The sequence below is a fragment of the Anastrepha ludens genome, chromosome 4 (genome assembly GCF_028408465.1).
Source record: "Anastrepha ludens isolate Willacy chromosome 4, idAnaLude1.1, whole genome shotgun sequence".
Classification (NCBI taxonomy): domain Eukaryota; kingdom Metazoa; phylum Arthropoda; class Insecta; order Diptera; family Tephritidae; genus Anastrepha; species Anastrepha ludens.
Genome location: NC_071500.1, coordinates 75,751,006 through 75,777,667, shown reverse-complemented (window position 1 = coordinate 75,777,667; position 26,662 = coordinate 75,751,006). Strand labels below are relative to the sequence as shown.

At 37.5% G+C, this 26,662-nt stretch overlaps 1 long non-coding RNA gene across 1 annotated transcript in view; it reads right to left on the bottom strand.

Annotated features, from left to right (window-relative positions):
• Positions 1 to 18,826: 18,826 nt before the first annotated feature.
• LOC128859873 (uncharacterized) overlaps positions 18,827 to 26,662 on the bottom strand; it is a 66,053-nt gene continuing 58,217 nt past the window's right edge. The window contains exon 3 of the long non-coding RNA XR_008454203.1: positions 18,827 to 18,867. This is a non-coding gene — a long non-coding RNA (uncharacterized LOC128859873). The remainder of the gene's footprint in view (positions 18,868 to 26,662) is intronic.

Below are 26,662 nucleotides of genomic sequence, written 5' to 3'. Positions count from 1 at the left end.
GATGTTGTTCCACAAATGGAGGGACCTACAGTTTCAATCCCACTCCGAACGGCAGATATTTTTTATGAGGAGCTTTTTCATGGCAGAAATACACTCGGAGGTTTACCTACAATAGGGAACTCTATAACATGCGTAAAGTTAGCATAAAGGTTGGTTTACTGGTAGGTCACTATTACTTAAGGGGACCCGATGGTCTACAAATTTCAGAAATCGATTTTTTGTTTTTTCGATATTTCGAAGGTATAGTATAGAATATAGGTATAAGAATATACCGTAAAGTTTTCATGCAAAAATTCCCATCATTATAGCTTCTACTGCCCATTAACTAGGTAGAGAGCGCTCCGCGCGCTCCTGCACCTCAAACTTTAAACTCATTTATCTTGAAACTTCTGAAATTTTAAAATATTATTCACAACATTAATGGCTATCGGCCGTACTAGAATCTAATTTTTATTTCAATTATTTCGTTTTTTTTTTATTAAAAACTGAAAACCCCCCGATTTTTAGAGTGTCAAATTCAAAACCACACGGTTGTCAAAAACTTTTTTTTTATTCTAGTACGGGACATAGCTACAGTCATACTGATTATTCATTTTTTTTTTTTGTTTTTGTGTTTCAGATAAATAGAAGAGCCAAAATAGACAACACCGTCCAGGTCCAATTTTTCGGGAGGGTCAACTTCAGCACCATTTTTAAAATTATTAAAATTATTATAAAAAAAAACTTTTTTTCATTTCTGTATGTAAAGGAAGTTAAGTAAAAAGCCAAAAAAATGTATATATCGATTTTAATTTTTTTTTATTGTAAAAAAATTCCTGAAAATTCCCTAAATTTGCGAGCTCTAGACCACCGGACCCCTTAAATTACCATCTCTCAAAAGCTCACATTGGGACTGAGACAGAGCAAAGACTTCGTCTGGAGGATGCTGACACCATGCAATCTTGTGCAACTATATTGCCTTGACAAAGCCAAGACAGGACATCTTTCGACGAGATCAAGAGACGTTCTTTCTATTCTTTTTCTTTCGACGTTCTCAACTTGTTGTCCCTTGTTCTTCGACTACGGGAAAAATATTATATAAATACAGCTCGTATAGGAATTCAAACCAAAGGGCCATCGTTTTCGTCGCTTTTTTGCTGACTGCTGTATGAGCTCTACGCATTCATTGACATAGTTCAACGCATCGCCATCCAACGCCTGCGTTGGCTAGGGCATGTCGTGCGTATGGATAAAGAAGCTCCAGCAAAGAAGGTGTTCGAGGGCGAAGTCCACGGGAGTCGACGTACAGGAAAACCATTGCTCCGGTGGAAAGACCAGGTAGAGGAAACCCTATGCTCGCTTGGTGTACAGAATTGGAGGAGGTGCGCGCGGAGCAGAGGCGCCTGGAGAGAGCTAGTGAGGTCGACCGTAACTCGGTAACGGGTTGTTATGGCCACCTAAGTACGTAAGTAAGTGTAACTCGTAGCAGCGGCGGACATATGCCGGATATCATGTTCCAGAAATAAATGTCATAATTATAAAGCAGATTATAATAACCGGCGGCTTCGTAGCCGAATGCGTTGGTGCGTGACTACCATTCGAAAATGCGTAGGCTCAAATCTCCGTGTATGAAACACCAAATGATAGAAAAAGTGTTTTCTAAAAGCGGTCGCCCCTCGGCAGGTATATTTCTGCCATGAAAAAGCACCTTATAAAAAATCATTTGCGAAGTTCGAAGTCGGTTTAAACCTGTAGGTCCCTCCATGTGTAGAACAGCATCAAGACTTTGTGGTGTGGAGGAGCTCCTATAGTGTAAGCGCCAATTATTTATTTATTTATACAGTTTTGATTAAAAGCACACGAAAAACTCGACGTTAAGTAGCAGAGCATGTTCTTGAAAGCCGGTCGACTTTTTATAGAATTCTCACAATATGTATTGACATATACGCGTATAAAGCGAGGTCGTTAGACCGCCTAGCATATCGAAAATTATAACTGTCTTGTATATGGCGGCCAGCGAAATCTATGCTAAGTGAGTTTTTTGATCCTAAATATAGGTATTTATTTTATTGAATTTAATTGTACCTCAAACTGTTGGGTCAATGAATTCGTAATTAATACAAAAACTAGAAATTATATGTAATATTATATGTATTCATATAATTCTTGCTTATATCATGGTTCATACATATAATACATAATATTTTCGTCAAACTGGGTAAGTATAATTGCATTAAGGAGGTTCCTATTTTAGCATTGCTCACTCAGCTTGATCGATTATTTAAAACGGGGAACTATAAGTGCAGACAAGCAGGCAGTCATCCAAATGGCTGGGTGGCCATAATCGAGCCTAACCGCATTTAGCCCGAATACGCTAAAGCGGAAATGCCTGACGCTTCCTACTAAGGGCTGCGCACCAACAAGAGGCATCCCAAAAGCAGCCGTTTGCTATCACGGCAACCGCCCTCGTCATCGCAGCCCTCAAAGGCTCAAACTTGCGGTTGTGGTGTGCTGCAAAGGCACCTATAAGCAGCTCAGTTCGAGTGTCACTTTTATATGGCCTGACGTTAGATTTATCAAGTAATCGGCATTCAAGCATTGGAACAGTGCAGTCAATGGTTAGTAGCTTATGCCTCGTTCGACCTCCTCGGTCCTGGTGGCTGCTGTGGTTGGCGTTGATGTTGAAGGCGTTACTGTGAAGCGCACGACACATACATATTTAATGTTGGAAGGCACGCCAGATCGCACTCGTAAAGTGCTGACGCAGTTGCCAGCAAAAGCCAACATCCAAGAGTCAACAGCTCGAGCAGCATTTATGTGGCGTGGCAAGCAGTCAGCCTCAGTCAAACAGTCCACTAGCCAACTATGAAAATAGGCAGATTTGGATGTCAGTCATCAACAGAGACATAATAGGATAGTATGTAGTGGCAGCCCGCAGTCGACATGATTCTCGTCAGCTACTTGAGCGAACGTGCGAGAAGTAAAAGAGTAAGTATTTAGGCTCAACCTAACCCTTGTTGCCACATCAGCATAGCTGCAAAAGTGTGGCAACGAATACGTATGTTCCCATACAAGTATTTATATATGTATGTTGTTCGGCGCACCGCTCTTCTTAAAACGTGTTGATAACAACTCAAGAAAAGTTAGGAAAGAGAAAAGCAATAAATCAAATTCATTCTTATTAGCGACTAATTGTAGAATTCAGTGCAATACATATACGCACGACCACACACATACATATACCGGCCATATAGGCACCCCGAAAAGAAATGTATATCAATTATGGTTCAATTATGTGGTTAATAAAATCACACCAGTGAAAAGGCATCAAAAGCGGATTACGATAAATAGACATTAAATTTACCCATCTCGACGCACATAATGAAATAATGTGGGCAAAAAGTAAGGTGAATTTATTTGTCAAACTTCGCGGGATTAAAATTTCGCTCTAGTTATTTTTTTCATGAGTTGGCAGCACTGTTAACAACATCTGGGCCAACTTTCATGTGAATGTCTTTATCAGTAATATATTTACGCTTGTGTTTACCAAACGACCAAGAGTGCATTTTTCGATTCTTACAATGTCTGATGTGATTGAGCAGAGAAGTGCCATCAAATTTTGTTTGCGGAATGAAATTTCGGCTGCGGAAACGTTTAGCATGTTGCAGAAGGCATTTGGTGATTCGACCATGTCGCAAAAAATATTTATAAGTGGTACAAAGACTTCAAAGAGGGTCGAGAACGTGTTGATGACTTGGAGCGCTCCGGACGACCATCGACGTCAACATATGACCACCACGTCAATAAAGTGAAGGAGTTAGTGCTCAAAAATCGTCGGTTGACTGTTAAAAACCTTACTGATATGATCGGAATATCAGAAGGATCTGTGAAAACCATTTTGAAAGACCATTTGGGCCTACGAAAAGTGAAATCTCGTTTGGTACCGAAAACTTTCAATTTCTTGGAAAAAAGTCGTCGTGTTGATGTGTGTGAAACAATGCTTTCAGACTATCAGGACAAGCTCAAATGCATCATTACGGGATTTATGCTTACGACCCTGAAACAACCGACCAATCAAGCGAATATCGTGCTAAAGGTGAAGCCAGACCGAAAAGAGTACGTCAAATTCGTTCAAAAATAAAGGTCATGATGACAGTTTTTTTCGATTTTCGTGGTGTGGTGCACTATGAATTCCTTCCACCTGGCCAAACTGTTAATAAGGCATATTATTTGAGCGTTATGCTTCGTTTACGTGAAGCAATTCGTCTAAAAAGATCAGAATTCTGGGCCAACAACTCTTGGTTTTTGCATTACGATAATGCACCGTCTCACACTGCACTCGTTCTTCGTGACCATTTCGCCAAAAATTCCACGCAACCACCGTATTCGCCTGATTTGGCTACGTGTGACTTCTGGCTGTTCCCAAAACTCAAGAGACCACTCCGGGGAATGCGTTTCGAGTCGATTGAGGAGATAAAAGCTGAATCGAAGAAGGTGCTGATGGCTATACCAGAAATGGACTATTTGGCATGTTTCGGGGGTTGGAAAAATCGTTGGCATAAGAATATTTCATCGAGAGAGAATTATTTTGAAGGGGATAAAATTGATTTACAAGAATAAATAAAGATTTTTCATTTTATAACCAAATTCACCTTACTTTTTGCCCACAGAGTATAACTGTTTTCAGATGGATTTACTCTAATACAAAAATGTTGTGATGAATTTATTTAAAGAGAGTTGCATTTGGTATAACTGTCAACAAACACTTCTTAGGGCATCACCACACAAAATCCATCAAATATTGTGTGGAAAAGAGAGTTGAACAGCAATCATTTTTCCTACAGGCCTTACTAGCAACTAGGCATATTTGTATGAGTGTTGGAGCACGCTTATCTACTTTTTAATACGGGATCAAGGAGCATTGGATGTGTCTATGAGACATCTCGTCAACAGCAGTTATGCATGAAACGTCAAGATTTAGTGATTGACACGAATTCCGCAGCCTTTTAGTATAGTGCAATGTACACTTAGGCACTTTTCTATGAATCACCAATCTCAAAGATCTGCATGCGCACACATACTTGTATACTGTATGCATGTACCACATATCCTCGTACGAGCGAAAGTAATTGAATGTGAACTAAATTCATTACTGCATGTTGTAAAAATAATGTTAGTCTTCATATTAGAACAGTTTGAAACAAATTAAACAGTGTTAAAATATTTTGCATCCACCTTTAGCAAACTGGTGGATTCAAGAGTAATGTGGAATACTAAACATGTAGCGACTAATAGCACATCTCATTCCATTACGTATCCCTCAATCGTTCATACAAAGTTAAAAGAATTATTTTAATCAGGTAATTTATTATCTTAAAGCAAGCTTTGACTAGTGATTCGTGTAATTATCACATAATATGCTAGTGTACGTCTGGATGTTTGTCTACAACTGGGAGAACCCACGGTTTTGTGCCTCCTCTGTACGTCAGTCGTTTGCCTTTTTAGAGGCTTTACATGGCGGAAATGCATTGGTCATAACATTGCTTACCCGGAAGTGACCAGGAATTTAATAGACTTTTCTTACTTACTTACTTAGGTGGCCATAACAACCCGTTACCGAGTTACGGCCGACCTCACTAGCTCTCTCCAGGCGCCTCTGCTCCGCGCCCACCTTCTCCAATTCTGTACACCAAGCGAGCATAGGGTTTCCTCCACCTGGTCTTTCCACCGGAGCAATGGTCTTCCTCTACGTCGGCTCCCTTGGACTTCGCCCTCGAACACCTTCTTTGCTGGAGCTTCTTTATCCATACGCACGACATGCCCTAGCCATCGCAGGCGTTGGATGGCGATGCGTTGAACTACGTCAATGTCGGCGTAGAGCTCATACAGCTTGTGGTTCATTCTTGAACGGTAGTCTTCGCCAACGCGCACAGGACCGAAGATCTTACGAAGAACTTTTCTCTCGAGCACCCCAAGAGCGGCTGCATCGCTTTGTGACACTACCCATGCCTCTGCGCCATAAAGCAACACGGGTATGATGAGCGTCTTGTAAAGTGTCAGTTTGGTCATGCGAGAGAGGGCTCGACTACTCAATTGCTTACTTAGCCCATAGTAACACCTATTAGCAAGAGTGATTCTCCGTTTGATCTCCAGGCTGATATCGTTGTTGCTGTTAACGGCGGTGCCAAGATAAATAAATTCTGGCACAACTTCGAAAGTATAGTTGTCCGCAATGACGTGCGTTCCTACACGCCGCGTGTTCCGCGTTGTAGTCAGCATATACTTCGTTTTACCCTCGTTCACCGCCAGGCCCACTCGTGATGATTCCTTCTCGATAGCAGAAAACGCAGCCGTGACATCTCGCTTACAGCGGCCGATAATGTCACTGTCATCGGCGTACGCAAGGAGCTGGACACATTTGTAGAAAATATATAAACTTGTCTATCCGTTGATATTTCATGTCCACATTGGGCTTAGAAACTGTGAAAACTGATTCGTCGCACAAATCTTTCGTCTACTATTGTCGCCTCATCTCTGCAAATATTTATTCAATTTGTATATGTATAGCCTTACAGACTACAGACAAATTAATAGTTAATTACTAAGTTAGGTTACGTAAACAGGTCGCCCATGCAAGGGAGGAATGCACAAAAAATGTCGTCCCTTGTGCGATTAAATGGGGTTATGGCGAAAAAGACCTAACGATAAAAATTACTAAAGCACTAAAGACATTCGAAAAATAAGAAATGAATACTATTTATTTCTTTATTTCAAGAAGTCAAGACTGACTAATAAAATTTAATAATAATGGAAATATATACACAATTAAATTACAATCTTACATCTAACCAAACTAAAAGATAGAGTTGAATAGTTCAGAAAATTCTTTCTTCGTTCAATAGGTGCATTAGGAGCATAATTTGGATTGAACTTATAGAAATAAAAAGGAAGAGCTTTACGATAATTCTGGGAGCTGTTAGAAAGGTAATACTTTGAAGCTGAAATGAGCACTCAATTTCACCCCTAATAACATTGAAAACAAGCGAGAGAGCAAGAATCGATCTTCTACTTTCAAAAGACTTCAAGTTGATCAATAGCGAACGAGATATGTAAGATGAAGTAGGATCAGGAAATTTTATTGGTTTTAGTGCATATTTCAGCGACACCTCTTGCGCACGTTCGACGATGTAGATTAAAAATTGATGGTATGGCCTTCAAATAAACGAGGCATATTCCAACCAAGAGAAATTGAATACAGTAAACAACAATTTCAGGACATAAGCATAAAGCCTAAGACAGAATATGATTTTGATGAAATGAATGTGACTGTTAAATGAAAAACGTCGTCAAATTACAAATTAATTGAAGACGTGCTATAAAAGCATAAATCTTCGACAACACATAAAAAAAATTTCTATTGAATTTCTGCTTGAACCGCATACATCAGTTGGGTTATTTATAACTGAAAAAATTTTTGAGACGCCAGTATATAACAGAAAATTAGCAAAATGAGTAGGAATTGCTAATGTCGTTGATAAATAAGACAAAGAGTGGCGGACCTAGCGGATCTATTATCGAACTCATATTGGTTTAAGATAAAGTTAATTGGTATAGATCTCGATATCTTATTTAATTCACTAAGTGTCAGTGAAATTGGCGCATTACGTTCATATTAACTTCATAAAGAAGTAAAAAAACGCTAAGGTTCCTCTGCTGTCTAATAAAAAAGCGCATTCAAACACTAACACTAACAACAATAAACATATAGTATAGTGAGCGTACCGATTCCCTAGCTGCCAAGGTCTTAAGGTTTAGAAGCAAGCGAGAGTTATAAAAGGTCGTAGGTTCGGAAAAATTCAACAATCGCAAAGCAAATTTAAAGAACACTTTCTGACTGCGCTCAAAACGATTAATATAGTTATTATCATATGGCCTCCAAGCAAGCGTACCATATTCCAAATGGAAATGTACGAAAGACGTTTATAGCAGCTTAAGAGTACACGGATTAGAAAATACATAATGAGTTTTCACAAAAGTTATTTTAAAGCACTTCTTAATATTTAAAAAAATATGATTTTTCGTGCCCCAACAGCTAAAAAGTGGCCATGATTTTTATCCCACTTTAATAATATTTCAGTTGTAATATATCTAACTGAGGTGGGGAGCTATACGTGCATGGAGTTTCGACGAATTTTTTAAGTAGTTATCGAAATACACTCATTTTACCTAATTTTTTCTTCATCCTATTTCTTTTTTGGGCTTTGTAAATAAGTAGGTAGGTAGGTAGGTAAGATGGCAAGAGTACCCCAGGTACGCTACAAGTAGCACTTACGTGCCGTTTTGATACCATAAAGTGGACCACTACCTGTGAAAGGATTAAGGGAAGAGATAAAACCGTCTACAGCCATCCAGTGCTGTTGATGTAGTGGAGGAGAGAAAATGGATCCAGGCTGGAGAATTTCATCAAATCATCCCCAAAGGGGACGCTGAGGAATCTCAAGCGCCTAGCCGCCAAAGCCGGACATCTGCAGAGCAAGTGTTCCACAGTCTCTTTCTCTGTAGGATCCCCACAGCTTCTGCAATGGGGGTTGTACGGAATTCCAAGCTTCTCCGCGTGAGTGCCGATCACCCAGTGGCCAGTGATCACCGCAATGAGTTTGTAAATTGAATGGCGGGGGGTTCCCATCACCTTAACGTTAAATAAGTAGTGAAACATCAAATGAAAAAACAGTTTTTTTCTAATACGAGTAGCGGTCGCCCCTCGTCAGGTATTGGCAAACCTCCGAGGGTATTTCTGCCATTCTCCATTTGTGGAACAACATCACGACGCACCCCACAAACAGGAGGAGAAACTCGGCTAAATATCCAATAAGAGGTGTAAGCGTCAATTATAATGCATACATATAAATAAATAATTTAAGCTCAAGTGCATAATATATGTATATGTATGTATATATTATATTAATAAAAAAAAACTTTTCATATTTGTTAAATAAAAGTAAACCTTAGAGAAAATGTTTTTATTTCTTATTGTGCATGAGTTAGTTTGATTCCGAACACAACAGCCAGCCCCCAGTCCGCACCGAATTTACTCCTTCCTTCCTTCCTTATTATGTTACATCTAATAATGTGTCATATACAGGAAGTTTTTGACTTTCAAACTAAAGAAGTACTATAGTTGTTGTTTTTGCCTAAAAGAGCAATAGAGCGAAGTAGAAATTGTGTATTACTAGCTCAAATTCTGCCTATAAGGTGTACTTAAATGTGCTGATTATACGAATGTGAAGTGAAGTATAAATGCACAAAACAAAATAGAGACAGTAACAAAAATCAACAGCAAACGAATGCGGCACAGGAAAAAAGACGATGTAATAGAAAGAGGCGTGAAGAATACCGCAGCGAGGCAGTGAAGTAGCGCACTTGAGCGCATTTGAAAAAGCCATTCGAAAGATGGCATTTTTGGCACAGTTGCAAATAAAAAAACACCGCAAAAAATGCATGGGGCCATCGGGAATAGGAGCAAAGGGAAGCTAGCAAACGCGTCGTCGAGGCAGACTGCAGCCCCACAGTGTGGTTGTGTACATCTACATTGGCGGCCAACGGCCAACCGTCATCATTGAAGGCAAATACACTAATAACTAAATATATGCATAGCAACAAAAGCAACAAAAAAGGGAAATAATAGCTATCAACCAGCTGAACTAAAATGGGCGGAGCCTAGCCAAATCAAATTCACAAATTCAAATGTGAACTACAAAGCGTACACGACACACACACACTCTTACGTGCATATTATATATGTACGTATGCATGCATAATAGCAAAAGAGGTAATGTGACGTGCGACTATCGTCATTCGCTATTCACCAATTCGTTCTCTGCTACCGCTTTCGGCCGGCGGCGCGTTGCGGGTCACTTGTAAATTTTTACTTTGTTACTGAAATGCATCATAAATTCTTTTTTACTCTCTTTGCTGGCTTATGCCCTTTTATTACCCAATTCGAAGCCTACAAGTTGACTAATCTCTTTAGCACACATATTTCCCCTTGTAATCCACGGCAAACACAAATACACAATTTTATGCAGATATGAGGATATGTACATATGTAGGTATATGTAATGGTACATATACTCGGGCCAGAATCGAACAGCTTAAGCTACCAATAAGCTTAAAGGTGTTCTGAACAACCTTACCACGTCACGATGAGTTGCTCTTTCTCTTCTGAAAATTATAAGTATTTTATTTCAATTTCATGATTGTTGACTTCAAGAATCAGTTAATTATCGTTATTATATAGAAGTTCAATAGGTTCAACTGTAACTTGCAGTTATGTGCGAAATCTTGTTTACCAACGCGCGGAGGGCATTTCTAACGTAAAAAAAGGTGGAAAAACGCAAGTTCAGGTAGATCACAGTCATCCAGCTTCTCAAAATGTATGTGCTATACATGCTCATACTTTCCGGTATATTTTTTGTTCTCTTTTTTCATTTCAAGATGAAATTGTGTGTCTGATGACAGAACCTTTTCTCATATAACTATGACCTTCTTATTAAACATGTCCTCTTTTGGGATCTATGAAATCATACACCACCCCACCCAGTAACACAAACAAACCAGAAAATATGATCCCATCACTCGTATATTATCGGCTCATTCAGAACAAGGGTAAATGCCAAGTGATGGAGCAATTGCTTTTACGCCGCGTCCAGTTTTTCCTTACACTTTGCATATAGCAAATTTCTTAAATTTTTAAAAGTATTGTATAATAATTCGCAGAATTTAACATTAGCATTATATAGGAAGATTTATATGGTAAGATTTATAAGACAGCTTATGGAAGTGGATCAAATGTAAACGCTTCAAACAAGGGTTAGTTTCGATTACCTTACTTTATATATTACACCCCTTTTAGACCTATAAAAGTCATAAATATGTAATTTATATATAAGTTGAGTAGTTTGGACTTTCGAAGTTATATTTTTACCCGTTTATGCAAAATATTTGTGGTAGTTTGTGCTTAAATATTGTTTTATAACTTTTACAAATACTTTAACCTCGGTAAAACTCATGCTTTCTGTGCACGACTACAACAGGTCGTGAAGCTGTCGCCTTTACCAGATACCGAATTGGTCATACCAGGTTAGATAGATATGTATATGAATGAAGTCTGCACTCCGGCCTCATATACCCCTTTTATGCCCATACTACGTTAAGAAACAAATTCTTATTTGAATCAACTGGCAAACCTCCATGCGCGCTGTGCAACAGTAACAACATGTCAGTCCACCACCGTATAAATCTACAACCACCGCCAGTCTAGATTTACTCAGTACTGACAGCAAAGCCAACATAAAAATTTTTAAAAAGAAGCAACCTTTTATATGAAATATGCCACATCAGGTGCTTTAATTCGTATCTTTGTAATACCATTTGTACATTTTACTATAAGACAAACAGGTACTAGCCGAAGGCCTACCATAGCTGTTAGTGCTATAAATTAAAATTTAAATATGTAATCTATCTTTTAAATAAAAAATAAATATATAAGTAATTGTTTTATAATTTTAATTGTACATTACAATAAAACGATAATATTAATATTGTATGCAGTTAGTACGGACTGTCGCGGCTTCACAGTAAATACAATATATGATTGGTAATATCAAAACGATACGCGCTTTGTTGAATGGCAAAAAAAAGGTTCAAAGGCGAATATTCGAATGATTGGTTTCTCCTTTGTGTGGACTAGATTGGTAAAAGCATGAGATATCAACGTTAAACAAAATTAATAATAGCTTAATTAAATTCCCAATACTCAAAATACAAAATACAGCAAACTCCGTAGAATGGAAAGTCACTGGTTCAGACAAACCTCAAATCGCCAAAATTCGCCTATTAAATTGAACTAAATACGAGGGGTGCCTTTTATATTTCGGGATTTGGCAGCCCTGGTGTTGCAGTCTAGCAACTGACAGCTGTATCGCAAAGTTTGACATTTTTTGCCTTTTACGTACTCAGAACGTTTTGAAATACCAGCGCCATTTGTGTTGTTTACAGTAACTTAAAAGATTCATCTCGGTCCAAAAATGGAATTAAATCGTGAACATTTTCGTGCGATTATTTTTTACAACTTTCGACGTGGATTAACTCAGCAACATTGCATGGATGAACTTAATTCTTTTTTTGGCGATGACGCTCCATCAGGGACCAGTGTTTATCGATGGTATGGTGAATTCAATCGTGGTCGTAGTTCACTCCAAGACGAATTTCGTGAAGGTCGTCCAAAATCAGTTGTTGTTCCGAAAACCATTGATGCTGTACGCGAACTGATATTGCAAGATCGTCATATGACCTATCGTGAGATTGAGACAATCTTAGGCATTAGTGGGGCCAGCATACATTCAATATTGCATAAACATTTGACTGTCATAAAAATTTGTTCGCGTTGGATCCCACACAATTTGTCAATCGCTCAAAAAAAGGCTCGTGTCGATTGGTCGAAACACGTCTATGACATCGTGACAGGTGATGAATCATGCATTTACGCGTATGAGCCCGAAAGTAAACAGCAGTCGACTGTATGGGTGTTTTAAGATGAGCCAAATCCAACAAAAGTTGTTCGCGCACGAAGCACTTCCAAGCAAATGGTCGCCTTTTTTTCGGAAAAACTGGACATGTCGCAACCGTACCACTAGAACAACGCAGAACAGTAAATTCTGAGTGGTACACAACCATTTGTTTGCCAGTTGTCTTCCAAGAAATTAGGAAAACCAATCGCCAAAGACGGATCACTCTTCACCAGGACAATGCGAGCTCTCACACAACGGCTCAAACAACTGCATTTTTGAGCACCCAAAACATCGAATTAATGGGTCATCCGCCGTATAGTCCTGACCTGGCACCGAATGACTTCTTTTTATTCCCGTACGTAGAAAACAAACTGAGAGGTCAACGTTTTTCGACACCTGAAGAAGCGGTTGCGGCATTCGGAATGCATGTTTTGGAGGTACCTCATTCAGAGTGGCAAAAGTGCTTCGACAATTGGTTCAAACGCATGCAAAAGTGTATAGATCTTCATGGAGAATATTTTGAAAAACAAAAAAGGGATTTTCGATGATTAAAATTTGTTTTTGTTCTCTAATCCCGACATATAAAAGGCACCCCTCGTACAATCGTTTTCAACTACCAAAAGTCATTTTTCCATTGCTAGGCGAGAAATATAAAATGGCGACTCTCATAAACAAAATGGGGCACTACATCCTCGATATATATTATATTCAAGGCGAAGTTTTTCTAGAATTTATTGTGTAAGGCGTGATGTAGTTTTCTACCGCATTTGAAAACGCATGGATTTTATGAGAGCCTTTCATGCAGAAATGGACTCGGGGGTTTGCCGGACGAACGATGCCAAATATTATAAGGCACACGTGGCAGGCAAATTGTGAGCTAATAATTACTAGTTTTTAACCAAAAACACAAAACACTTACAAAATCGGTTAAATAAAAGTATGGATGGGCAAAAGAAATTCTATATAGGTAAACCAAATATGCATTTACATGCACATTCCCTCTACATATATGCCTATATAAATAGCAAATGTAAATAAGTTCATACACAAGTTCATGGCATTTTTTATATCAACGTTTGAGCGTCTGACGCCACTGGCATTTAATTGATACGAAATTAGACGTGGTCACCATCTCACGAGAACACAAATTTTACCGACTATCTGTCTGACCGGCCGCCAATGAACCTTATTTTCCTTCCCCACCGTTATCCCCCTCACAATCGCTATCCATTGTTGCCTGACTGCGCACACGAAATCTCAAGAATTTCTATCAATTACAATTCAATTTAATTCATTTCGTATCCAAACGAATTGAGCATTGCACGCAATGGTATCTATGGGCCCGCCATCCCAGCTGCGACCATCCCAACAACAGTACCGCGCACTGCAGCCGCAATATTGTGGCAACTACTCGTATTTATTGCTGTTGTTGCTTAAATGCGTCGTGCTACTTTTGCAGATCTCACTTGTTTGCGTATGTGAAGAGAGCGCTGAAATGCATCATTGGCAATTTCGCGCATCAAAACGAATTTCGATGAATTGAAACCTTTGCCGTCGCCATCATAACTGTCCGAAAAAATCAACCAAAGAGAGAGAATCGAAAATGAATTCAATTCACAATGAGGCTTAAGTTTGTACAAACACACATATGTATGTATATATGTACATACTCGTAGAACTTAAAATACTGGTAACGGGTGTTTCTATATATACATATATATATATATATATATATATATATAAAAATAAGCAAATAAGTTTACTTTGGCTTTGATTTTTGCATCAGATTGGGTTAGACTTGGCTCATCAACAATGATCTCACATAGGCCAGAGATGGGCCCTATTGTTGCTAATAGAGTGAGTGCGTAGGCTCCGGAATCTACTCGTGATTCACGGTGTCGTAAAAGTTTCAGTCGATAATTTATTATTATTATCTTTTTAATTTCCCTTTACAATTTAATGGTCTTTTTTAAAGCGTACAGGTTAAATAATAAGTAAAAGCAATAAAAATATTTTTTTTATTTATTTTTAGTCCCCATTTATATATATACAATTGTTAAAAAATAGCGACCGCATAAAACGTATGTGGGTTCCAGGTCATGCAGGTATAAGAGGGAACAATCTAGCGGACGAACGGGCTAAACTCGCTGGGAAAGAACCACTAATAACTTTCGACCTTGTTTCGAAAAAAGACGTATACAAATTTATACATCAGAGACACTATAATGCACAAATGGTCAATTGGGGATCCTCTTCCCATCATTGTATCGTAAATAATCCAAACAGGTTAAAACCAAGCTACCCACTAAATTGCCGTTGCAGCGATATCAAATCATTTGTCCGCCTTCGTCTAGGGCACACAATCGCCACACATTCATACGTTTTCAATGGTTCCAGCCCTCCATGATGGTGAGTGACAGCCATCTTTAACGGTCTGCCACCTACTCGACGACTGCCCACATTTTGAACAAATCAGGAAAAGTATCTTCCGAAACCAAAGACCTTCTGCACTGTTAAGAACTACTTCCTCAGAAAATATATCAAAAATGCCTGAATTTCTAGTTAAATCAGGATTGAAAAAATTGATTTGATGTGTGCTCCTCTAACATAGTTACTATATTTTTACCATAGTCTTAATTAATTAAGTTTTCTAGTCTCCTTTTACATGTAAAACCTTTAAGCTAACTATCTGTTACTTTTACATCAGCGAGCCGAAGGTCCTGGCTGCCGACCAGATACCGCCAGAAGTGTGGAAGCAATTTGGTATGGAAATAGTAAAATGGCTAAAGGATCTGTTTACCAAAATATACGAAAAAGGCCATATTCCGAATGCATGGAGAAATAGCTGCCTGATAGCAGAGGAGATATACAAAAATGTGAAAACTATCGAGGAGTCAAATTTACATCGCATACCCTCAAGATATGGGAAAGAGATGTAAAAGATGCGGATTCGTAGCCGGGAAATCAACGACAGATGCGATACAAGCAATAAGAGTACTAACAGAGAAATACCGCAGTAGGCAGAAAAATCTGCATATGGTTTCTGTAGATCTAGAAACTTGGAATGAAATATTGGCATACAACGGAATGTACATAAATTTCAAGAACCGTTTCGCGTAGAGAAAATAGACCAACGAGAGGTCCCCTCTATTAATGGGCAGCCCCCCTAATGGGCAGTAAGAACAAGTTTCAAGTACCTAGAATCGATCCTGAGCGAAAATAGAAACATCGTCTATGATGTGGCACACAGAGTTAATGCGATGTGGTTAAAGTAGCGCAGCCTGACTGCCGTCTTATGTGACAGGAAACTTCCATTCACGATTAATGTAAATGTGTACAAAACCCGCGTGAGACCAGTAATGCTGTATAGGTCGGAATGTTGGGCAACGCAGGCTAGCACAACCATAAGAAACACTAGGCGGAAATGAAAATGCATCACTGGGCAGCAGGAAATACGCGCGTGGACAGCGTGAAAAACAGCAAGTTACAAGAAGGTTTGGAAATTGCACCAATCTCGTGCAGTAGCAGCACCTTGATGATGTGACGACTCAGGACAGAAGAACCTGGCGAAGAAAGACAAGTAGGGCCGACCCCAAATAGGAACAAAACAAGAGAGAGAAATTACTACTAAAACCTGCTGCCACACCCATAGAAATAAGAAATGGTTGAAATACTGAACTGAATAACCCCCGAAAACTAGTAACATGAGTTCGTTTGATTCCAATGCTATACAGCCAGCCTAAACTAAAACTGGGCACCGAATTTAACCTTCCCTACTTGTGTTTGCATTGGCTTGAAACTTTCATCGAATGCGTTAAAATGTATTCACATTGTATATGCCATTGTAAGCTGTTAAATGTTCCCTTTTGAATTACCGAAAAATATATTGTATACAAAGTCACGAGGTCCTTAAGGGGACAGATACCTGTAAACGGCCATATTTTGGAAAAAAAATCGCGAGATAAAATGCTTAAAAAAAATTAGTTTTCGAGCGACTTTTCCTACTATTTTCGCTTCGAAAAAATTGTTTTTTCGAAAAATTTTCAAAAACTTATAAATTCACATAGAAAGTAATATAAAAAAATGTGTGTGCAAAATTTCAGGGAAATCGGTTAATAACTTTTCGAGTTATCGTGTACGCCAATTTGAAAAATATAAATTTGAGAAAAACGCGTCTAAAATTTGAATACATGAAAATTCCTCTCCCAGCGCTCGAACGCTAAGAATAGAGTCGTCACGGTTGACGATCTATGATATAAGAAATACTTAAGTTTACGTTCTAAAATTTTTTTGACATATTCTTAAAGGAGTATATTAACATTTTATGGGAATTTTTTTTTTTTTCAAATTTTACAGGTATCTGTCCACTTAACCCTTTGTCTACCGCAAAAAAACATCAGCATTTCTTATCGTTCGAATGGTGATACCATCTAGAAAATTTGTATTGTATATTTAAACAAAATTATATTGTTAGAACATTACACAAGGCATAGAAATAAGCAAAGTGACAGAGCCACAGAGTTTAAAAACATCATACAATATTATATTAATATAGGTAGACAAAGGGTTACACCTATGAAAATTTGTTTTTTGGTCCAAATCCCAGATTTTGAGGGTTAATTAAATATTCCGAGTATGAAGTTTTTTCTACTTGGCTAGACCTTTAGTTTGATGCACTTGCAGATATTTCGAAGAAAGTATATTTTCACTGTCACACAGTATTATTATTGAACAATTACTGCTGTAAACTGAATGATAACTTAAATTAGCTATTTGTAGGGAAAATGCTACATACATATGCACCTACGAGTATCTATACTCCAAGATATCTAGCTAAATATCTTTACACAGCATGCAACTGTTGCATAACGAATGCAATCACACTAAAAAGCGCAAAAATATGGTAAAAACAACTGGAGCATCAAAGCAGAAAAACGTTAAAATTTAATTTGCAACGGAACGGCAACCGCCACTTGTTAACGCCAAGATATGTTTTCCATCAACAAACTGCACATGCAACACTCTCACTAAAGCCGCTTTTTTCAGCTCAAAATTATTCTCACTTTGCCTTACACTATGCTATGTATAAGTACATATGTATGTATATACACATGCATGTAACTATAAGTGCACCTGTAAACTTTCGACGAAAAAAACGTTATTTGATTACAGCAGTTTTTGCTTTTGGATAAATGAATGTTGATCTTTTATAAAAAATTTATTGTATTATTATATTTTAAAAATAGTTGTATTAATACTGATTGTTAAGCACTAGCTATTGGTCTCTATTTATGACCTAAATGACAAAAATTAAAACCCCGCAGTTTAGTGTTTGGTAGGTAGGTAATGAGAATAGGTCCAAATAAGAAATAAGTCGATTTAAGTGGTTTTGTCAAAACTCCACGGTTTGTGTATACATATATAATATTTATGTGTGCGAAAGTATGTATGTATGTTTGTATTTGCATTAATAAGTAAAACACCCTGTTCATCATGCCAAGGGGAGGCGTGTACGCACCCAAAATTCAACTGCACACACCGAATGGAATGTATGTAAGTAACTGGCACCTGCAAAAAGCAGATATTGACAGCATTTCCACATGCAGCTCTTTTCAAGAAGCTAAGAAATAGCGAAGGTATTAGGAATAGGGATGAAGATAGAGGAAGAAACAAAAACAACAAAACCCCCATTCTATCGTAACTTCAGAGGCTTGTGTTAATTGTTGCAGGAGAAATCAGCTAATTTGCAAAAGACACTCTCTATTGTAGACATGCACATACACACACACACGACCAATACATAGCAACAAATGCGCCAGTAAAGGCATTAGCGTTTGCTTTTGAGCGACGTACTCGTACTTGTGCAGATTTGCCACTGTTTCAAAGCAGTTGCAGATAGCTATTTGCAACATTGCTTACTTAGCAGCATTTGCGTAATTAAGCGATTTGGGTCGTCGCGGGTCGTTGATTTGCAATGCAACCAAGTCGCATCACAGATACAAACAAATCCCAAACAAGCATACCTATTTACAAACTTACATATTTTCACAAACACATCCAAATCCACTCATAATTAAATTTTGCAACTGCAAATTATTTGTTGCTATTGCATTAAATCGTTGCAACTGCACTTATTATTATGTTCAGGGAGATATGTAGGTGTATATGCGCATACATAAATTCTTCACGCTCGCCCCTTGATTTCTCGATCTTTTATTAATGTGCTTGCACATACGAATGCTTATGCAATTACAAACGCAACAATTTGTCGCACTCACCTGGGCTGGTTTGCCAACTTAATCCGCCGATAAACATTTTCCTGCAATGAAACGGAGAAAGAAGAGGAACTTAATTAAATTTTGGTTAGAAAATTTGACTAACATGTGTAGAATGGGCACGGTTGTTTATATGTATATACATTATATAATATTCACATTTTCATATATTGTACATATATACTACAACTATACTATACCTATTTAGGGGGGAGCCTGGTTTATAAGGTCAAAAAAATCGTTTTTTTTTTTCGTTTTAGGCGATTCCTAATATATTTCTGAATATTCACACAAAGTTACAGAGCTTAATTCTCAATATTTACCTTTCTCAATACAAAGCCAAAGGTAGGCGAGCGTTAGGTAGTTTCGCTGTGACCGGACAGCTATAGTACAAACTTTATCTTCTTTTCTCGACTTTTCATTTTTATGATTCCTTTGAATTGGCGTACATGAATGAAAAAAAACTAATGAACCTTTTGAAATGAATCATAGCTTGTTCCCTTCAGTATTAAATTCTCTTCTATTTGAACTAACAAAATAGATAAAAAAAAAGTTTCAAGATTTTTATACCAAGTTGAAGTGAATTTTTTTTTTTTATAGAAAGGCATTTTTTTCTTTAAAACCTCCAAAAAGTTGAAATTTTGGAATTTCTCTCAGTTTTCTTAGTTCATCTAGAATAAAAAATCATAATAATTAGAAATCCATTTGAATTTTTTGCTTTAGATAATAATTACAAGCTGTACCTTGTACGCCAGTTGGAAACTCCAGCGTTGCAGCGCTCTACTAATTTCTATGTTAAACATTTTTTTCAACTTATTTTAACCAGTACACAAATTTTTTATACTTTTTAAATGTTCATTAAAAGATAGAAAAAACTTTGCAGTGCTAAATTAATTTTTTCCTTAAAAAAAAAATCGCAAAGAGATGCAATTTTTAGACCTCATAAACCAGGCTCGCCCCCTTTATGCTTGATGCAATCGTAAAAACACAGGTTTTTATATGACTTTTTAAATAAGGATTTCAGTCCAAAACCTATGCCGTTATTAAATATATTTTGCAAATATAGGTTCTATCAAAAAAATATCGGAAATTGTTCATTAAAAAAGCGCGCGATGCACATACATATGTCTAAAAAATTTTTGCTGGAATGTTGATACAACTGTCCTCCTAGTGTTGCAGAGTTTGAGCGTGATCTGTCAATTAGCTTGTTTTTGGCAATTAATTATATAGTCATCCGCAGGTGGGCTCTGTGATTTTCACTATGGCCTATGGCGAGTGTGCTTTATCAAAAACACGGGTCTACGAGTGGTATAAGACTTTTGTAGAGGGCCGAGAAGTCGTGGAAGACTTGTCCCGATCTGGTCGCCCATCAAGGTCTTCAACGGATGAAAAATTTGAAAAATTCTAGGAAATGGTGCTGGTAAACTATCATTTAAGTTTGACGGAGGTAGTTCGAGACCTTAGCGTGCCTCACGAATCAATTCCCAACATTTTACTCCATCAACTGGACATGAGACGCATGGCTGCTCGACTCGTTCCAAGAGAGTTGAATTTCTTTAAAAAAAATGCATCGGAAGAAGGTGGCATCGGAGGTGAAGACATGCTTGAGCAAGTGATTTCGGACCCAAAGTTTATTCAGCATCATAACAGGTGATGAAATGTGGATATATGAGTTTGGCTTGCAAACCAGTCAAGAGGCCTCGGAATGGCGCTCTCCACATGAGCCGAAACCCAAAAAACCACGTATAAGCCGGTCAAAAGAGAAAGTCATGCTGCTCGTTTTCTTTGACTATAATGGTGTTGTGCACACGGAACTCGTTCCAAATGGTTTTACGGTAAATAAAAAATATTATTTAGAAGTTATGCAACGTTTGAGACAGAATGTGCGTACGAAACGGCCCAATTTGTGGAAAGAAAACTCATGGATCTTCCACCATGTTAACGCACCGTCTCACAAGGCTCATATTGTGAACACTTTTTTGACCAAAAACTCGTCAAATATCATTGAACAACCACCGTATTCACCGGATTTAGCACTCTGTGACTTTCTCCTTTTCCCAAAACTTAAATCGGCACCCCTCCTACGCCGCTTTCAGTCGATAGAGGCCATTAAGGAGAATTCGCTGAAAGAGCTGAAGAAGATCTCTTCAAACGCGTTTAAAAGGGGCTTTGATAACTGGACTCATCATTGACATATGTGTATTGCTTCGAATGAAGCCTGTTTTGAAGGCGAGAAAATAAATTTTGATGGTTAAACAATTATTTTAGGTTTTATTGAAGAATTCCCGGTACTTCTTTGACAGAATGTATATATATACGAGGGTCGCTTGAAAAGTCCGTGCAAAGTCAAATAGCTGGCACTACTGGCGCGTATCGAGTTTATATTTAGTTAGCAGCATCTCTTAGAAGAACACACACAAAGTTTTAACCAGATCGGCATATTGCTTTGTGTTTGGCATTCGTTTGAATGGAAAAAATCCAGTCATTTTTCTTTCCCATAACGACAACGCACCAGCTCACGCCTCAGCAGTTGTGGTAACAAAATTAATGGAAATAGGGTTCCAACTCGTTTCATAGGGGGGATTCTTCAGACTTGGCTCTCTCGGATCCCTTCGACCACTATTTGCTCCCCAATTTGAAGAAATGACTGGCGGGAAAAAGATTTTATTCAAACGATGAGGTTATTGCAGAATCGAATGGTTATTTTTTTCAGACTTGGACAAATCGGAAGTAATCTACAAACTGAAAGAGCGTTGGACGAAGTGTATAATAAATAAAAAATTAAGTGTATAATAAAAAATAAATAGAGTGTCAAAAAATATTGTTTTTATTTTTGCACAGAATTTTCAAATGACCCTCGTAGATACATACATGTCCTAGAAAAAACATTTTATACAACCTTGTCGCAAGTTCACAAAATCTTACCAGCTGTTCTTATACCCATAAATGTACGCGTAAAAAGATATAGGTATGAGCTTAAAAGTCTGATAGGATATAGCTAAATTAAAAGAGCGAATATTCCAGAACTTTTTCTCAGAAAAATTTTAAATTTATTGATTTAAAAATTTATACATATATTAATGTTATCTTTTAACTGTATTTTAACACTTAGTATTAGTAAAAATATTTATTTGGAAAGGAGCTACAGCTGATCCCCGGGAGCTCCTCTCAAAAAAGACGTTTTGCGGTGACCACTCTGAACTGGATCCTCTGAAGTTAGGATTTTATTAAAGTAATGTTAAATCTAGTAATTAATCGAGGGAATAAGCAAAATAAATTTGTTTGCCAAAATGGCGGCTTCTAAAAAAATCGATTGTTGACCAAAATTTATAAAAAAAAAATATTTATCGATGACAAAAAATCTTCGATTAATTACTAAAAAATATATTTAAGAAGCTCGTGTGAAAACTTGAGGCTAATCGGTTTAGCCGTTTTCGAGTAATGTTGGTCACGTTTAAAGCACTTTAAATAGGATAACATTTTTTTTCAAATTTACGTGTAACTTCGAAAATATTCACCGAAACGATATTAAATTTTTTGCGTGTATTCTTAAATATATGTACATTAAGAAAAAACAAATTAAAAAAAAATCGATTTTTTGAAAATTCTAACTGTATTTAACCGCTTATAGGTATACACCTTTCTCATATTTTGTAAAAACCGTACTTTAAGGACTGCATAAAACTAAAGTTATCACTTCATAAAAAATTGAAGTGATAGATAAATACTTCTAATACGGCAGCTCTGTTAAATTTCAATTTATGTAGCTGTTTTTAACCAGGCGACAATGAACAAATTTTTTTTGACAGCGTCAACATGGTTTTTTTGATACTAAAATCAGTACAAAATAAAATCCTTTCAGTTCTGCAATGTTTTTAATAAGAAGTTGTATGAAGACTTTAGAAATGTAACTGCAAGTATTTGAAAATAGTTGAACGCTTAGAAAGGTTTTTTTTTATATTCGATAAGTCATATTTAATTAAAAAAGTAAATTTTCGCAAATTTTAGCGTACTGCATCCAAAGATATTTTCCGCAATATAAACATCCAATCACGTGTGGTTATTCCGTTCTTCCGGGATGGGCGCTGCTGACAACTTTTAATTGTATTTGGAACCTTTCTGGTCCCTCGACCTAACTTTCCTCCAGGTGTGCTGCTTTCCTTTTGCGAATTCTCGGTGGATGTCTCTTGTCTCTGAATCCCCTTTGTTTAACATTTTCCTTATTCATGTTAGTTCATAAATTATGGTCGCTCTTATAGCTGCCATATTCGAAATTGCATAAAATTCTACTAATGGCAAACATTTTTTTCCACTTCTTGATACGTTGTAGATAGCGCAGAGCTCATCGACACCATCGACTCCTCCCTTTGTCTCGTTGTAAAATGTGATAATTTCCGGTTTGGTCTAATCAACAGTTAGTTGAGCATAGCAAGCATTTCGGTTTGTTTTTTAAATCGGCTTTTTAACATTAACAATGTCGAAAAGTTTATTGCTCACTGAGAAAGGACCTTGAGGCTGGATATTGACATATATTTCCAAATATAAAGTTTAAAAAAATTGTGCCGGTTTATTTGGTATATATCCACGAAAATCACAACGGCGAAACGAAAATAATCTAATTTTTCATTTTTTATTAAGCTTTCACCCAGCGAGTAAACGACTTGAACCAAAACTTTCAAGCACATTCCTATTGGGTTACAGCTTATGTATATATATATATTTATTTTATTTTTTTATTTATATAAGCTTATACAATGTAAATTTACATATGTACAACCTAAAAAACATGCAGCGCTAGCATCAGAGGCTATCAGCTGACCGTTGAAGGAATGATTTGTGTTAAATTCTTCTCAATAGGTCGCAATCTTTTAGAAAGTGATATATGGTTTTTATGTTTTCCTCAGTTGGGCTGGAAAGGAGGGAAATAGGATCCGTATTAGAGTAACATTCTCTTTTATCTCGAAGCATTGGGCAAAATTCTAATAGGTGGAGGCCAGTTGCTGTGTCGTTGCAAAATGGACAGTTATTGGTTCTTATGCTACCAAGGAGGTGAGCATGCGTAGCTATTGTGTGTCCTATCCGGAGATGTATATATGGAGTGAGAAAGTTAGCTTGACCTATTCCATTGCAATTCCATTTACCTCCTCCTCTATACCCATACAAAATATCTATCAAACAAATAAAATTAAAATTTTGTTTTGAAAATTGCAACCATTGCATCAGTATTTTCTTATGACGTTGTCACGTTAAACTATCGTCAGTAAACCGACTTTACAGACAACCTCTTTGGAATATCTCAGTACTGTGGAAATCAGGGGTCTTCTAAAATTTTAGAAACGTTTACACTAGTTTTAGGAGTGATAAGGCCAAGTTCCCATTATGATCTACGAGCCTAAGTGTGTCCCATAGAGGACAACCACTACAACCTAACCTACTCAATATATATATTATATATATATATATATAATTGGCGCCTACACCCTTTTTGGGTGTGCCGCGCTCCTCCTCGTATTTGTGGAGTGCGTCTTGTTGCTGTTCCACACATGGAAGCCGATTCCAGACGGCAGATATTTTTATGAGGAGCTTTTTAATGGCAGAAATACAGCCGGAGGTTTGCCATTGTCTGCCGAGTGGCGACCGCTATTAGAAAACACATTTTCTTCATTTGGGTTTTTCATGCATGTGGACTCGAACTCACGTACTCCAAATGGTAGTCACGCTCCAACCCATTCGGCTATGGCGGTCAGCTTATCCAGAATTTTTCCGTCTTCTCGAGTACCTTTGTTGTCAGATCAAAGACTAAATAAATTAAAACTTCTGTAAAGTCGCCGTATTCCAAAAATTATTCACGCCGGTGTCATCTGATTGTCAGAAATGAAACCAATTTTGTTTTTTAGATTTATAAGCTCCTGTCAAGTACGAAAGCCCTAAGAAAACTTTAAGCTCTGATATGCCTAGATGAATTCTGTATGAACCAACTCAGACAAACGTTTCTGAGGTCTGTTGCAGACTAATTTGCACGCTCGTGGTCACAGGATCCTCTCAAGCATTGATTCGGGAATAAATACATACATACAACATGCAATTTTAGACTCAGCTTCACAAGGGGTAAATTTCAAACGAGGAATATGGGAAATTACATATGTTTTCAGATCTTGGTCGAATGTATGGGCGATACAGTTGTTTCTCCACTTCTGCAGAAATACGTACATCAGATTGTTTGTCTTCAATATACTCTTATTCAGTTATTTCTAAATTTTCTCTTACTACAGGGTCCGGCACTCGAAGTGTAACCAACTTCAAACCGCTCGCGCAGCTTAAACACATCAGCTGTCTGTTAGTTGGCTAAGTGACAGTCTAGAGCAGGGGTCTCCAAACTACGGCCCGCTAGCCAAATTCGGCAAATAGTGGCATCCATCCGGCCCGCAACAGCTTAAGACTAGTGTCATCAATATGGCCCACGACAGCTAATATTTTATTGTTGTTACTATTGCTGTTATAATTTTAGTGGGGGAGAATGAAAACACAATGATAATTACTCAATTTTATTTACTTGCAGCATATTATGTAATAACTAAAAAATAATTAATTGAAATTTGTCCCAGTAATAAAAAAAAAATACTAATGAGATTTATGTAGTTGTGGGTTAATTTTACTTGTAGCAATTATTAAAAGAGATTTAAGATGCTAATCGGTTAATTTAGATCTGTAAACATTCTTTGTGTATTTCATCTTGGAAAACGTTTTCTCACGCAAGTACGTAGTACCAAAAACAGAAAACAATCCACGAGCAAACTTATGCAAATTATCAAACTGGCAGGAAAACTCTTATAAAATTCGAACAAAGATGAATTTTGATGATTCCCTTATGCCTACCCCCTGTATCCCCTTTCCCATTGTCGGATTTTGGATGGCAGAAAATCAAGAAAAATAAAAATATTTTGCCTAAAATTGTTTCAGAACTTCGTTGCCAAATTTCTTGACATCCTTCATTCATAAATTTATTTCTGTTGTCTTCAGAAGAAAAAAAACAATAAAAAATTTCTTAAATATGCCACCTGTTGTGGATAGCTGAAATAGATATGACGTAGTATAGAAAAATTAAAATTGTTTTGGCCGTTGGAACATTCGGAAAAAATTCCTAAGGCCCTAAGGCTTTGAAGACCCCTGGGGGTCATAAAAGACTGCAACGTCACGTGAAATGGTTCAAAAAGTGAGGAAGCGACTTAAGTGAAATCCTCGACGAAGTGCTATTCAAATGGCCAAGAACTGAAAATATCTGTCCGTAGCATCCGCCGCATACTGAAAAATCAAATCAAATCTCAAAGTCAAGCCTTACAAAATACAAAAGGCGCATGGTCTCACACCAAAACAGCAACTAGTTAGGCTTGAGAGAGGGAAGAAGTTGCTTCGCTTGTAAACGCTCACAACGATAGGGTTTATTTGACCGACCATTCATACGACAATTTGAGTAATCGATTGGCCCCCTGGAGACAGCACCCTCCACAGGTAATGGGCGCCCCCCAATCATTCTCATCGAACCTGGCGTCAAATTAATTGCGAAATATTATCGGGAAATTATTCTGGAGGTTGCTTTTAAGTCGTGGGCAGACAAACATTTCGGTGGCAGGGCATGGACGTTTCAACAGGATTCGGCACCGTCTCACAATGCTCGAGTGAAGTGAATGGCTAAAAAACAACGCTCCGAACTTCATAACGTCAATGGCTCTCAAATTCACCAGACGCGACCGTCACGTTTCTGGACCGTCTCAAGGACATAGTCAATTATTTAATAGATCTCATTAATATTGATTAACATAGTAAAAACAGACGACTTTC